Here is a 14542-nt window from a genome sequence, read left to right as displayed (position 1 = left end):
GCATTTGTGCTGATGTTTCCAGCGCTCGAGGCTTTTAATCAACACGCAGCGGTCGCTGTCCAGCCAACGTGGTGCTGAAAGTGACATTTTAAGGTCGTTTGTGGCGGACTACGTTGTGCTGTCGTGTCAGAAACTGATGTCTTGTTTTTGAGATCCAAATCTTGCAAAGGTCAAAAAAGGTCAATTGGAGCTCGTGAATGCGGCAATATTAGAGCACTGCAGTCAGCTACTCATTTTAGAAACATCTGAGGAGAGCTCGAGTATTGGGAATTATTCATGATGATATATATTGACAAACACCAATGCGAATTACAAAATGTGCTAGTTTTAAAGAAATTTTTACTCCAAAGTAAAAATGCAGCCATAACTCTATTATGTTAAACACAGAAGAAATAATTTTTATGTTAAACAAAATTTGGTTAAATAAATGCTTCAACATAATTTAGCATAACAAGTACATTTGTGCAAAAATTACTAATATAAATATATAAATTATCTATAATATACTCTATAATAATAATATAAATAAATATATAAATAAGACTGATAATGTCTGACATTATAATGATGAATGATGATAATCATGTGTGCATAATAAGCAGTATAACACTTTCATTGTTTCAATAAACGAAAACCACTTTTCATCTTTGACCTCTCATACAATAAAGATCAATGGGTTCAGATTTGTCTAGACCAGAGATTCCCAAACTAGGGCCCGGGGGCCAATGATGGCCCATAGTAAGCTTGGATTTGACCCACCATCCCATCTGAGAAGAGAGGGAGAGTTTTGGGAAGGGTTAGGGTTAATGCCTTTAATAAACATTGTCATTTCTAATTTAACGTAACCTTTCATTGGTTAATTTATTTTTAATCTACAAAAAAGCAGATGTTTTAATTAAATGTTGTAAATAAATCAAAAATGTTTTTTAATGAACATACTGTTGCTCCAAGTTTAGGCCACAAACAGTGAGCAAATCAAGGCAAAGGCAGCTTGGCTAGTCTATTCAGCATTGAGTTATAATTGGAATTATGTTTTCATTATAATATAATAATGAAAAAAAATCATTATTTTATAATTATAAAATGTAAAAAAAATATATATATTATGCATTAGTTAGTTTGATTAAAGTAATGTTTGCTTTTTGTTTTAAAATAAATTAGGAAGTTATCCATGGCAACTTTGTAATGCATTTGGATATACATATAGTTGAAATCAAAATCATTAAACCCCCTTCATTTTTTTTTTCTTTTTTAAATATTGTCCAAATTATGTTAAATAGAGCAAGGAAATTTTCACAGTATGTCTGATAAAAGAATTTTCTTCTGGAGAAAGTCTTATTTGTTTTATTTCGGCTAGAATAAAAGCTGTTTTTAAGTTTTTTTAAACTTTTTAAGATCAAACATTTTTATTATTTTTTATTTTATTAAGGCCAAAGCAATTTTTTTTCAGATTATCTACAGAACAAACCATCCTTATACAATAACTTGCCTAATTACCCTATCCTGCCTAGTTAACTTAATTAACCTAGTTAAGCCTTTAAATGTCACTTTAAGCTGTATAAAAGTGTCTCGAAAAATATCGTCAAATATTATTTACTGTCATCATGGCAAAGATAAAATAAATCAGTTATTAGAAATGAGTTATTAAAACTGTTATGTTTAGAAATATGTTGAAAAAATCCTTCTCCATTTACCAGAAATTGGGGAAAAATAAACAGAGGGGCTTATAATTCAGGGGGTTTAATAATTCTGACTTCAACTATATCTTTGGCCCACTGCCCTCAATCGAGTTTAGTTTTTGGCCCTTAAAAAGAAAAAGCTTTTTCACCCCTGGTCTTCAAAACCTCCTCTCTTTTATTGCGCCTCAAACAAGAAGTACATTTTACAGGAATGACAAGATGACATAATGTATTTTAGGTGAACTGTCCCTTTAATGACATACGTTGCATAGAACTGCATGTGATCACAAGTCAACAAAGCCTCTTTCTCTCTCTGTCAGACGCCAGCAGACTCTAAACGACAAGATGACCCGAGGTCAGTCCAGTACGCCCGGCACATGTGATCCTATCACATTTAAACTGAGTCACACTGGCACTACAGCTATTTCATAACATTCACCTGCACTCACAGACACAATCTGAACATGCAGAGCACAAAAACAAAAGGACAGACGCGTACAACAATGAAGAGACAGGAAGCAGTGTGAGTTAATTATAGGGTGCAAAGATTATTCACTGTGATCGCAGCAGAGAGAGACAGTCAGACGGAGCTGCTCAGTGTCCTCACAAAGATTCAGGCTAGTTGCAGATGTCTGTATGCAGATTCAGGTCAAAATAGCCAATCCCAGACCCAAAAATGTATGTGTGTGTGTGTGTGTGTGTGCGTCCAAGCAGTGGTCGAAGATGCTGTGAGGTAGACTGTAAAAATAGCAAGCGTGGGAGGGAGATATGGAGAAGGGCTCTCTGACTCACACACTCGTCTGCCAGCATCTCTTCGTTTCCCATCGCTCCTTCCCTCATACTGCAGGACAAACGCACACACACCCTCAGACCTGACCACACACCTGTTTCAGTGTTTAGCAAGCAGACTTGTCGTCAATGTCTGGGTAAGATGAACGTCAGTTTGCATGCGGTTGCTTTCTTGTGCTCTCTCTGGGTTTATGGAAACTCCTGCAGGGTCTCCATCAATCATTTATAACACACTTCAGCAACTGGAGAACCGGGTTGAGAGTGTTGTGTTGGATCATGGAGAGACAAAGTGCAGGGAGATGATGGGGGGGCTCAAGAGCATTTCCTACTTTAAGAGCGAGACATTGTGAGTTGAATTCTCGCCTGATTGACAATAAAATATATACTGTAAATGTAGGCATTTTGGGGTTGGCAATATTTTTACGATGCATTGGAAAGAAGCTTTTTATACCCACTAAGCACATTTAGTATACATCAATCTATCTATTTAACCATTTACCTGTGTCTGTCTGTCTGTCTGTCTGTCTGTCTATTATCTATATTATCTATCATCTACCCGTCTTTCCATTTGTTTGTCTGTCTATCTATCTATCTGTCTGTCTTTGTCTGTTTATCATCCTTATCTACATTTTTGTCTGCCTGCCTGCCTGTCTGTCAGTCTATTATTGACCTGTCTATCTGTCTGTCTGTCTGTCTGTCTGTCTGTCTGTCTGTCTGTCTGTCTGTCTTTCTGTCTGTCTGTCTGTCTGTCTGTCTGTCTGTCTGTCTGTCTGTCTGTCTGTCTATCTATCTATCTATCTATCTATCTATCTATCTATCTATCTATTTAATACATACCTGTCTATCTGCCTGTCTATCATCTGTCTGCCTGGCTGTCTGCCTGGCTGTTTGTCTGTCTGTCTGTCTGTCTGTCTGTCTGTCTGTCTGTCTGTCTGTCTGTCTGTCTGTCTTTCTGTCTGACTGTCTATTTTCTGCCTGCCTGTCTGTCTGTATGTCTATCTATAATCTGTATGTATGTCTCTGTCTATCTGTCTTTCTCTAACCCACCTGTATATCTGCCTGTCTGTCTGTCTATCTTTTATCTTCCTGGTTGTCTGTCTGTCTATCATCTAGCTTATCTGTCTTACTGTCTATCTATTTTCTTCCTGTTTGTCTATCTGTAATCTGAATGTCTGTCTCTCTGTCTATCATCTGTCTGTTTGTCAATCATCTGTCTGTTTGTCTATTTTCACCTCTCTTTCTATCGTCTATCTATCTGCCTGTCTGTCTGTCTGTCTGTCTGTCTGTCTGTCTGTCTGTCTGTCTGTCTGTCTGTCTGTCTCTCTGTCTGGCCGTTTGTCTGGCTGTCTGTCTGCCTCTCTGTCTGACCGTTTGTCTGGCTGTCTGCCTGCCTCTCTGTCTGGCCGTTTGTCTGGCTGTCTGCCTGCCTCTCTGTCTGGCCGTTTGTCTGGCTGTCTGCCTGCTTGCCTGCTTTTCTGTCTGTCTGTTTATTATCTGCCTGTTTGTCTGTCTCTGTTTGTCTGGTTGTCTATCTGTCTGTCTATTTATCTATCTATCTATGCACACACATGGATGCAGATTATGGCAATTTCAAATTTTTTTAAATTTAGAACAACAGTCTTTAAAGGGTGTCATGGTGGCGCAGTGGGTAGCACGATCGCCTCACAGCAAGAAGGTCACTGGTTCGAGCCTCGGTTAAGTTAGTTGGCATTTCTGTGTGGAGTTTGCATGTTTTCTTAGTGTTCATGTGAGTTTCCTCCGGGTGCTCTGGTTTCCCCTACAGTCCAAACACATGCGCTAAATTGGGTTGGCTAAATTGACCATATTTGTGTGAATGAGTGTGTATGGATTTTTCCAAGTGAGGGGTTGCAGCTGGAAGGGCATCCGCTGCTAAGGGACTAAGCCGAAAAGAAAATGAATGAATGAATGAACAATCTTTGAAATCCGTATTTAAGCATTTTATCATATGCAGATTTCATAAATTTATTATAAATTACAGCAAATGGTGAAATAGAATTAGTAATTCAGAAGTAGTTTTAAAATTGTTGGCACATTGGTTGTTGTTTTGAATTTTGGTTTGATATTTTGAATATTGATGCAGGATTAATTGTTATTTTTAATGTTACTGAGTTTGATTATTGTTTCCACATTTTAAATGCATGCTGCTGGGCTTGAGAGTTAAAGAAAACTTTAGAATTGCTATTTGTAAATGATTTTTGGAGAAAAAAAATGGTAGATATGGGCAGTTTTCCTCACATTATTTATTTATCGGTATACTGTATGTCCGTTATCGGCTTAAATTTTCTTAAATTCCGTTTTCAAAATTATCTCTAATTTTGGCCAGTTGGCTGATTTTATGTTATTATACAAAATAATAATAATAATAATAAACAATTGCTGAAAATGTAAAATGGTTGAGCCTAACTATCAAATCGCTGAGTATAAACAATATGTAATAGAAATTGAAAAGTATATAAGTATGAAGTACATACATTCAGTTCGCAGCATATATAAGTACCCGATTTTGAAAATGAATATTTTTATCCAATTGTCAGTGAATATGGGTAATATATATTGGTGCATTTGAACAATACAGATTTATTAAACAGATATATTTATTAAAATAATATTTTATTCGCAGAACATCTTTAGAAATGCAAAGATAATAAATTTAAATTCATGCAAAAAATTGCAAAAACATTGAAACAAAATTGTATATATTTTTTGTTTCTCTTGATTTTTGCTTTTTTTTTCTCATATTTTCCCTAACATATAAATTTGAGCTACTAATTTTTTTTTTTAACCATTATTGTAAGTTATTTTGTTAGGGTTAGCTCCAGACTTGGCTTCAGGGCTGACTAAAGTAGTCTATATGCACAAATATAATATTGTAAGGCGTCCTATAGAAAATAAAAATAAGAAATTGGGGGTGTGTGTAGGGAGGGGGGGGGATGGGATGGGTACTCGTATATGCTGAGCACTGTATGTATTATAAGAAATATGTGATCTTTTCTATCAAAATAAGTTAAGGTTTTCAAATCAAAATCATTTTCTTATTGTATATGTTTGCATATTGTATTAATCAGCATTTATATCTGTCCATATCTTTGCATCTTTAAAATGTGATGAAATGCAGACTTATTATCTCCAAAAATCTCTATATACCTTTTATATATCACTATATAAGTAAAGAGAAGAAAAGTGGAGCATGTGTATGGCTGCGGAACATTGCTGCCCTACATATACCATAGTCTGTCATTGACTTGAGGGAAAGATAATACTTAATATAACAAAGATTATTTTAAGAGGAGGATTCCGAGTGAAATGACTTCAGGCAGCTCGGCTTTTAGAAAACGTGAAGCGAGATATAATCACAGGTTTTTGGAGGACTGAAATATGTGTAACCCATTTACAGTGTTTTTCATGGATGTATAGTGATCAGTAACAATAGGCTGCCAAGTCAATTAAGTGCATTTATGTCTGAGTGATTAATAATTTATTTTTCAATCTAGCATTTGATCTCTGACACTGTAGATGTTCCTGCCGTGTAACGAAAACCCAGCACACAATCAGCTGCTGCTAACAATGGTAGTGGAAGATTGTAGTTGGATCAGTGTTACATTGTAGATGGTGACATGGACAGGATTCATAGGTAACAGTTTATTAGGTTTGATTAGGGAAAATTGATAGTAATTCGACCTGGTTCTGCAAAATAATAATGAATAAATATAGGAAGCATTCAATACATAATAAAACTGCTTCTTTGCAACCTTGTGCTGTAGTAACCCTGAAATATAAATGATATTATTTGGTATGACTGAATGCTCATGAATCTCCCGTCAACCTTTTATTGTTGCTTACACTACCTGACAAAAGTCTTGTTGTCTATCCCAATTGTAAGAGCTACAAATAATAACTTGACTGCCAGTTAATCATTTGGAAAAATGGCAGAAGGTAGATTTTTTCCGATGAATCATCTGTTGAACTGCATCCCAATCATCACATTAGACATTTGTGCTGCCCATTACATTATAAACCACAGGGGAGGGCAAATTCTTCAGCAGAATAGCACTCCTTCTCATACGTCAGCCTCCAGATCAAAGTTCCTAAAGGCAAAGAAGGTCTAGGTGCTCCAGGATTGGCCAGCCCAGTCACCAGATATGAACATTATTGAGCATGTCTGGGGTAGGATGAAGGAGGAGGCATTGAAGATGAATTCAAAGAATGTTGATGAACTCTGGGAGTCCTGCAAAATGCTTTCTTTGCCATTCCAGATGACTCTATTAATAAGTTATTTGAGTCACTGCAGAGATGTATAGATGCAGTCCTTTAAGCTCATGAGAGTCATACACAATATTAATTCTTTTTCCACTGCATCATGACTTTATATTCGATACTGTACATTATTTCTGTTAAGTGACAAGACTTTTGTCTAAGCAAAGTCAGACCTTTACTGTCCTAATTAAATAATTAAACATCAAGGCATGATCATATTTCATTTTGGTAAAATAAGCATAATCTAGAGGCCTTTGTCTTTTTAAATAATTAACTTCTGATGCCAAAAGATCAACCAGAAGTCAAGTTATTTTTTGTTGTTCCTAAAACTTTTGATCACCCACAGGCTGAGATAAACACATACCGAGACCAAACGCATGGGTAAAAATCAGAGTTAGCAAGTAAATGAAACTTGCCAGTGGTCAGTTGGCTGGTAATTTGTGTTTGTTAACTTTAACAATACCTGAAAATATCATATGGCTTAGTGTGATTATCAAACCACATAGTCTGCATTGTAAATATATTGAAATATGTAATCTTTTCCACTAAAATAAAATCTCATTGCTTTGCCGCTAAAAAGCAACAGCCATTAAACCACCACAAATATTAGTTTTGTAATTTTAATGTTTTCATATTATATTATATTATATTATATTATATTATATTATATTATATTATATTATATTATATTATATTATATTATATTATATTATATTATATTATATCAACTATATCATACATGTATATGGCTGTTTTTTTATTTGTATTTTATTTAAGCAAGTTACATTTTTAATCACATTTTGCCATCCATCCATTCATTCATTCATTTTCTTGTTGTCTTAGTCCCTTTATTAATCCTGGGTCGCCACAGCGGAATGAACCGCTAACTTATCCAGCAAGTTTTTACGCAGCGAATGCCCTTCCAGCCGCAACCCATCTCTGGGAAACATCCACACACACATTCGTACACACACTCTTACACTACGGACAATTTAACCTACCCAATTCACCTGTACCGCATGTCTTTGGACTGTGGGGGAAACTGGAACACCCGGAGGAAACCCATGCGAAGGCAGGAAGAACATGCAAACTCCACACAGAAACGCCAACTGAACCGAGGTTCGACCCAGCAACCTTCTTGCTGTGAGGCAACCGCACTACCTACTACGCCACTGCCTCGCCATTTTGCCATCCAAATTATGGAAATGGAAACATTAAACATTTTCCAAAGCATTAATGTCATAAATTAAATACAGCTATTTTTATGGTAGATTTTATTGTTTCATTTAATTGTATTGTATTATAATGTAAATGATTCCAAATGTATTAAATAAGTAAGACAGTAAGGAAAGTCAGCGATTAAAATAATCACAATTATTTGTTTGACTGTTAATCATTGGTACGAAATGTATGATTGTGACAGGCCTTGTACTCAATTTCATGACTGGTAGATTTCATTTTTTCCTCCAGTATATTTTCTCCAGTCACTAGCCATTGTCAGGGTGGCCAAATGTTTTGCCCGTCTGGTTGCCATTTCCTCAGCAGCTGTTTCTTCAAATCCCGAATCTCTCAGACAAACCTGCACAGATTCCATTGACAAAGCTGGATTGCCCTGCTTTTTGCATTTTAAAAAATGGCAGAAAGCCAGAATGAAAATGCAGTGGTGATTTATTATTATTATTATTTTTTTTGGCTTGGTAACAGACCGCGGTCAGGGCAGATGGCATATTTATGCCATTATCTGACATGACAATGAGACCATGATGGATAGAAGTACAGACCGTACTGTTCATTATGAATCTAATTACTGTTGTGTTTATATAATAATATCAAAAAACCATCACAACACTTTCTTCAACATAGATATTACTTAATAACTAAACCAAAACACATCTTTTGCTGGTGCCAGTCTAATATATTGAACACTACACATCTACTCTGACTAAAGATTAATAGGGCACAATAATACAGAACTATTACAATCATTTATATTAGACTCAGATTCACCTTGAGTGAAAAGTGCTGGGAGTGAAGCACGCAAATGTAAACAGTTGGAGGCACTTAAAGGTCTGAGCGTTCGGAAGAAAATGTTGTGGGTTTAATCTCAAAAAGGTCACAGCAAGCAACATTATTTCTACAATGCATTGCTCATCTGCCTTAAAGGGGACGTATCATGACAACTGGACTTTTTCTATGTTTAAATGCTATATGTGTTCCTGATGCATCTACCGACCCAGAAAATGTTTGAAAAGGACAACACAATAACATTTTAGTAAGCCTTTTTTTCTGAAAGCATGAGGAATACACACCATATCATCCCTTAATCTCAATGTTTCCACTCACGTTTGCCATTTCTCTTTACTCACTGCCTCAATCTGCAATTTCTGCTTTTTCATTGCACCAGTCTGCCATTTCTGTTTACTCACTTCGTTGATCGGCCATTTCTCACTGCATCTATCTGCCATTTCTGTTTACTCACTGCATCGGTTAGTCATTTCTGTTTACTTATTTTATTGATCAGCCATTTCTGTTTACTCACTGAATCTGTCCGCCATTTCTGTTTACTCATTGAATCTGTCCGCCATTTGTTTACTCACTGCATCTGTTTACATCTACCGTTTCTGTTAAGTCATTGCATCAAACTGCTTTTTCTGTTTACTCACTGCATTGATCTGCCATTTCTGTTTACTCACTGCATCTGTCTGCAATTTCTGTTTTTTCACTGCATAGATCCGCCATTCCTGTTTACTCACTGTATCTGTCTGCCATTTCTGTTTACTCACAGCATCAATTAGACATTTCTGTTTACTCACTGCATCTGTCAGGCATTTCTGTTAACTTACTGCATCGATCGGCCATTTCTTTTTACTCACTGCATCGATCAGCTTTTCTGTTAACTCACTGCATCGATCGGCCATTTCTGTTTACTCACTGCATCTGTCAGCTATTTCTGTTTACTCACTGCATCTGTCCGGCGTTTCTGTTAACTCACTGCATCAATCAGCTTTTTCTGTTAACTCACTGCATTGATCTGGCATTTCTGTTTTCTCGCTGCATCGATCAGCTTTTCTTTTAACTCACTGCATCGATCGGCTATTTCTGTTTACTCAGCGCATCAATTGGCTATTGTGTTAACTCACTGCTTCAATTGGCTATTTCTGTTTACTCACTGCATCAATCGGCTATTCTGTTAACTCACTGCTTCAATTGGCTATTTCTGTTTACTCACTGCATCAATCGGCTATTCTGTTAACTCACTGCATCAATCGACTGTTTTGTTTACTCACTGCATCGATAGGCTATTCTGTTAACTCATTGCATTGATCGGCTGTTCTTTTAACTCACTGCATCGGTTGGCTATTCTGTTAACTCACTGCATCAATCGACTATTCTGTTAACTCACTGCATCGATCGGCCATTTCTGTTTACTCACTGCATCTGTCAGCTATTTCTGTTTACTCACTGCATCTGTCCGGCGTTTCTGTTAACTCACTGCATCAATCAGCTTTTTCTGTTAACTCACTGCATTGATCTGGCATTTCTGTTTTCTCGCTGCATCGATCAGCTTTTCTTTTAACTCACTGCATCGATCGGCTATTTCTGTTTACTCAGCGCATCAATTGGCTATTGTGTTAACTCACTGCTTCAATTGGCTATTTCTGTTTACTCACTGCATCAATCGGCTATTCTGTTAACTCACTGCTTCAATTGGCTATTTCTGTTTACTCACTGCATCAATCGGCTATTCTGTTAACTCATTGCATTGATCGGCTGTTCTTTTAACTCACTGCATCGGTTGGCTATTCTGTTAACTCACTGCATCAATCGACTATTCTGTTAACTCACTGCATCGATCGGCCATTTCTGTTTACTCACTGCATCTGTCAGCTATTTCTGTTTACTCACTGCATCTGTCCGGCGTTTCTGTTAACTCACTGCATCAATCTGCTTTTTCTGTTAACTCACTGCATTGATCTGGCATTTCTGTTTTCTCGCTGCATCGATCAGCTTTTCTTTTAACTCACTGCATCGATCGGCTATTTCTGTTTACTCAGCGCATCAATTGGCTATTGTGTTAACTCACTGCATCGATCGACTGTTTTGTTTACTCACTGCATCGATAGGCTATTCTGTTAACTCATTGCATTGATCGGCTGTTCTTTTAACTCACTGCATCGGTTGGCTATTCTGTTAACTCACTGCATCAATCGACTATTCTGTTAACTCACTGCATTTATCAGCTATTTCTATTTACTTACTGCATCTGTCAGCTATTTCTGTTTACTCACTGCATCTGTCTGCTGTTTCTGTTTACTCACTCCTTCTGCCATTTTTTGTTAACTCACTGCATCTGTCACGCCATTTCTGTGTACTCACTGCATCTGTCCCACCATTTCTGTTTACTAACTACATTGATCTGCCCATTCTGTTCGCTCACTGTGTCTGTCCCGCCATTTCTGTTTGCTCGCTTTGTCTGTCCCACCATTTTTATTTACTAGCTGCATTGGTCCACCATTTCTGTTCGCTCACTGTGTTTGTCCCGCCATTTTCGTTTACTCGCTGCTTCTGTTTGCCATTTTTGTTTGCTCACTGCATCTGAATTTGTAATTTTACTTCATATCTATAACAAGTATGCCACTTCATATTCTGAAAATGTTTGCTGAGCTTGTTAACATTCTGTATGGCTAATATGGTTAAACTTACATGTTTTCACAAAGATCAAAGTTCTGATGTAAAATTAACTCCACACTATTCACACTATCATCAGCATTATTCATAAATGCTGTTTAGTGTAGTCATGTGACAAACATCATTATATTTTCGGTAAAAATAGTATAGCTGTATTAATAGTCATAGTTTTTACTTTAACTTTAGACTTTTGGATAAGTGTCTGATGCATATGGCATACTTTTCTGCAAACACTTCAGTAGATCCTCAGTTTTCCTCTGATTTAACTATACAGGATTTTTGGGAGTCGAGCGTGCAACAGTCTTATCATGTCCATATGGAAACAAGTCTTATAATAATACTGTATATGTATGTGATAATTAATACATGTATGTTACATGCAGGATTTCAAAAATTCTTAGTTAAGTTTCTAGGGGTTCTAGTAAAAATGTCTTCTGAGACCTTCATGAATCAGTGGTTTACTGCTTGCACACCCTTCTGTTATTGTGAGAATAACTTTGTGACGATGTGCATTTATTAATTTGATTCAAATGCTGGATTATTAAAAGTATGCAATACTCACTGCATAAATGCTTCAACCCTTGATGTCTAAAAACATGCAATTATATCTTACAAAACATTTAAATATTCTGTCATTTTGGTCAAAAAGATGAAAGAAAACATCGTTCAAGTCTTTTTTTTTTTTTTTTTTTTGTGGATACTCAAAAATACAACAAAAACATTTGTTTTTATACCACAAAGAAAACTTTCCCTTTCTACCCTCTCAGAAATAAAGGTACGTGAGCTGTCACTGGGTGGCACCTTTTCAAAAACTATACATTTGTACCTGAAGGGTCCATATTGGTACCTCAAAAGTATATATTAGTACCTAAAAATTTACTTTGAACACTTTGGTATACTAATATGTACCCTTGAGGTATTAATATGAACCTTTTAGGTACAAATTTGTATCTTTTGAAAAGGTACCACCCCAGTGACAGCTCGTGTACCTTTATTTGTGAGAGTGTATATTATTTCTTATACATTGTATTATTATATTACTAAAATGTCTGTAAAACTTACTTTGATAAACTGTAGAGTTTAAGCTCCCACAATGCAATTCACAACTGTATATGAAGAGAAAACACTTGTGAATCACAAAATACAGAAACTATTAATAATTAACAGTGGGTCAGAATAGCTTGTAAAGGCTCCGCCCTCTTCTGTAAAAGCAGCAGCTCATTTGCATATAAGGGGACACACACAAAAACAGCATATTTATGCTCACACCTATATAAGGGCAACTTTGACAAACTATAATAAATCATCTGGGGTGTATTTTCAGCTGAACTTCACAGAAACCTTCTGGGGACACTAGAGATTTATGGGGAAAAAAAGCATATAATATGTCCCATTTAAAATGCTCCATGGAGACTACAGTCCTCCACTTAAAAAAAAAAAAAACCCTTAAATGTCAAATTTCAGTTTCAGAGTTTTTCAGATGAGCATTTTAATGTCTCTGCTGTCTGGTTGAATTATCAATGGACAGCAGCCCATCTATTGGAAATCTCAGAGGCCGCATTTTACAACTGTAATCAACTAGAGTAATTAAATGGAGTGTTAATTAAATCTCGGTTCGACTCCTCGGCTTGGTGAAGAGTCTTTGGCTGGAGTACAATGTTGATATTAACAGTTCTGTTGGTCTGCAGTGTATTTTTTATTTTTTTATTTGTGGCAGTCAATGGGAGTCAATCACTCTTAACGATTTTTGCTGCACACCGACGGATATCGCTGTACTTTGCTGGCATAATTATGGTGTTAAAGACTGTAGTTAATGCGCACTGTGTTTGCATGTGCGGGTGTCTGGTTTGAAATAGTCGATGGTTTAACTGTAAGGTCAGATTTGCTCTGATAATTCTCCTGCTGGCTTTATTTGATTGACACACACTGTATGAAATGTACAGTGGCCACAAGACATATTTGATATTTAATATTTGTTTAGCATTTAATTGATTAAAAAGTGACTAAGGGTAGCGCAGTGGCTCAGTGGTTAGCGCTGTCGCCTCACAGCAAGAAGGTGGCTGGTTCAAGTCCCGGCTGGGTCAATTGTCATTTCTGTGTGGAGTTTGCATGTTCTGCTTGTGTTGGCATGAGTTTCCTCTGGGAAACTCAGAGAAAATGTTTAACATTTAAGACTTTAGACTAGAAGGACTCATTATGAGAGCCAGTTGAAACACAATTATATGCAATTCTTCATGAGATGAGATCTAGAGCTGCAACTGTGAAATATAAAGGTGCAATTATGAGAACAAAAGTACCAACTGAGTCTCCTTTGTGAGCTATAAAGCTGCAATTAGGAAAAACTGTCGCAATAACGAAATTTAAAAATGAAAGCTTGACATTTATTAAAAATAATCTAAAATAAATGCTACTTAATCACTTTTCATTCATTCATTTTTTTTTCGGCTTAGTCCCTTTATTGTTCTGGGGTCGCCACAGCGAAATGACCCACCATTTTATCCAGCATATGTTTTACACAGCAGATGCCCTTCCAGCTGCAACCCATCACTGGGAAACACACATACACTCTTGCACACACTGACATATACTCCGACCACATGTCTATGGACTGTGGGGGAAACTGGAGTACCCAGAGGAATCCCATGCGAACATGGGGAGAACATGCAAACGCCACACAAAAATGCCAACTGACCCAGCCGAGGCTCGAACCAGCGACCTTCTTGCTGTGAGTTGATCGTACTACCCACTGCGCCAGAGAAAAGTCAAAATTGTGAGATAAAGCTGGAAGCTGGCTTTGATATGAGATGTTTATCATAAAACATCGGAATTCAAAGAAAACAAAAATGGGTGCAGAAATAATTTGTACTCAGAATAACAAAGCATCTGCATGTAACCCGTTGCATTAAAGGGCACCTGTTTTACCCTTTTTACAAGATGTTAGATCAGAATGTGTCTGTAAATTTTCAGTTTAAAATACCCATCAGATTATTTATTATAGCCTCCAGAATCTGCCCATTTTGATGTCTGAGAACAGGGTAGCTGTTTTTGTAGCCTCTGGCTTTAAATGCAAATGTCCTGCTTCTCCCTGCCCACTGTTTTCATGTGTGAGT

The 14542-nt window shown here is 36.7% G+C and overlaps 1 protein-coding gene across 27 annotated transcripts in view; it reads left to right on the top strand.

The window, feature by feature from the left end:
• adcy8 (adenylate cyclase 8 (brain)) overlaps nt 1-14542 on the top strand; it is a 158940-nt gene that overhangs the window by 39667 nt on the left and 104731 nt on the right.

Source organism: Danio rerio, chromosome 2, assembly GCF_049306965.1.
Source record: "Danio rerio strain Tuebingen ecotype United States chromosome 2, GRCz12tu, whole genome shotgun sequence".
NCBI lineage: Eukaryota > Metazoa > Chordata > Actinopteri > Cypriniformes > Danionidae > Danio > Danio rerio.
The sequence above is the reverse complement of the archived record's forward strand: the minus strand, read 5'-3'. Positions and strand labels throughout refer to the sequence as shown.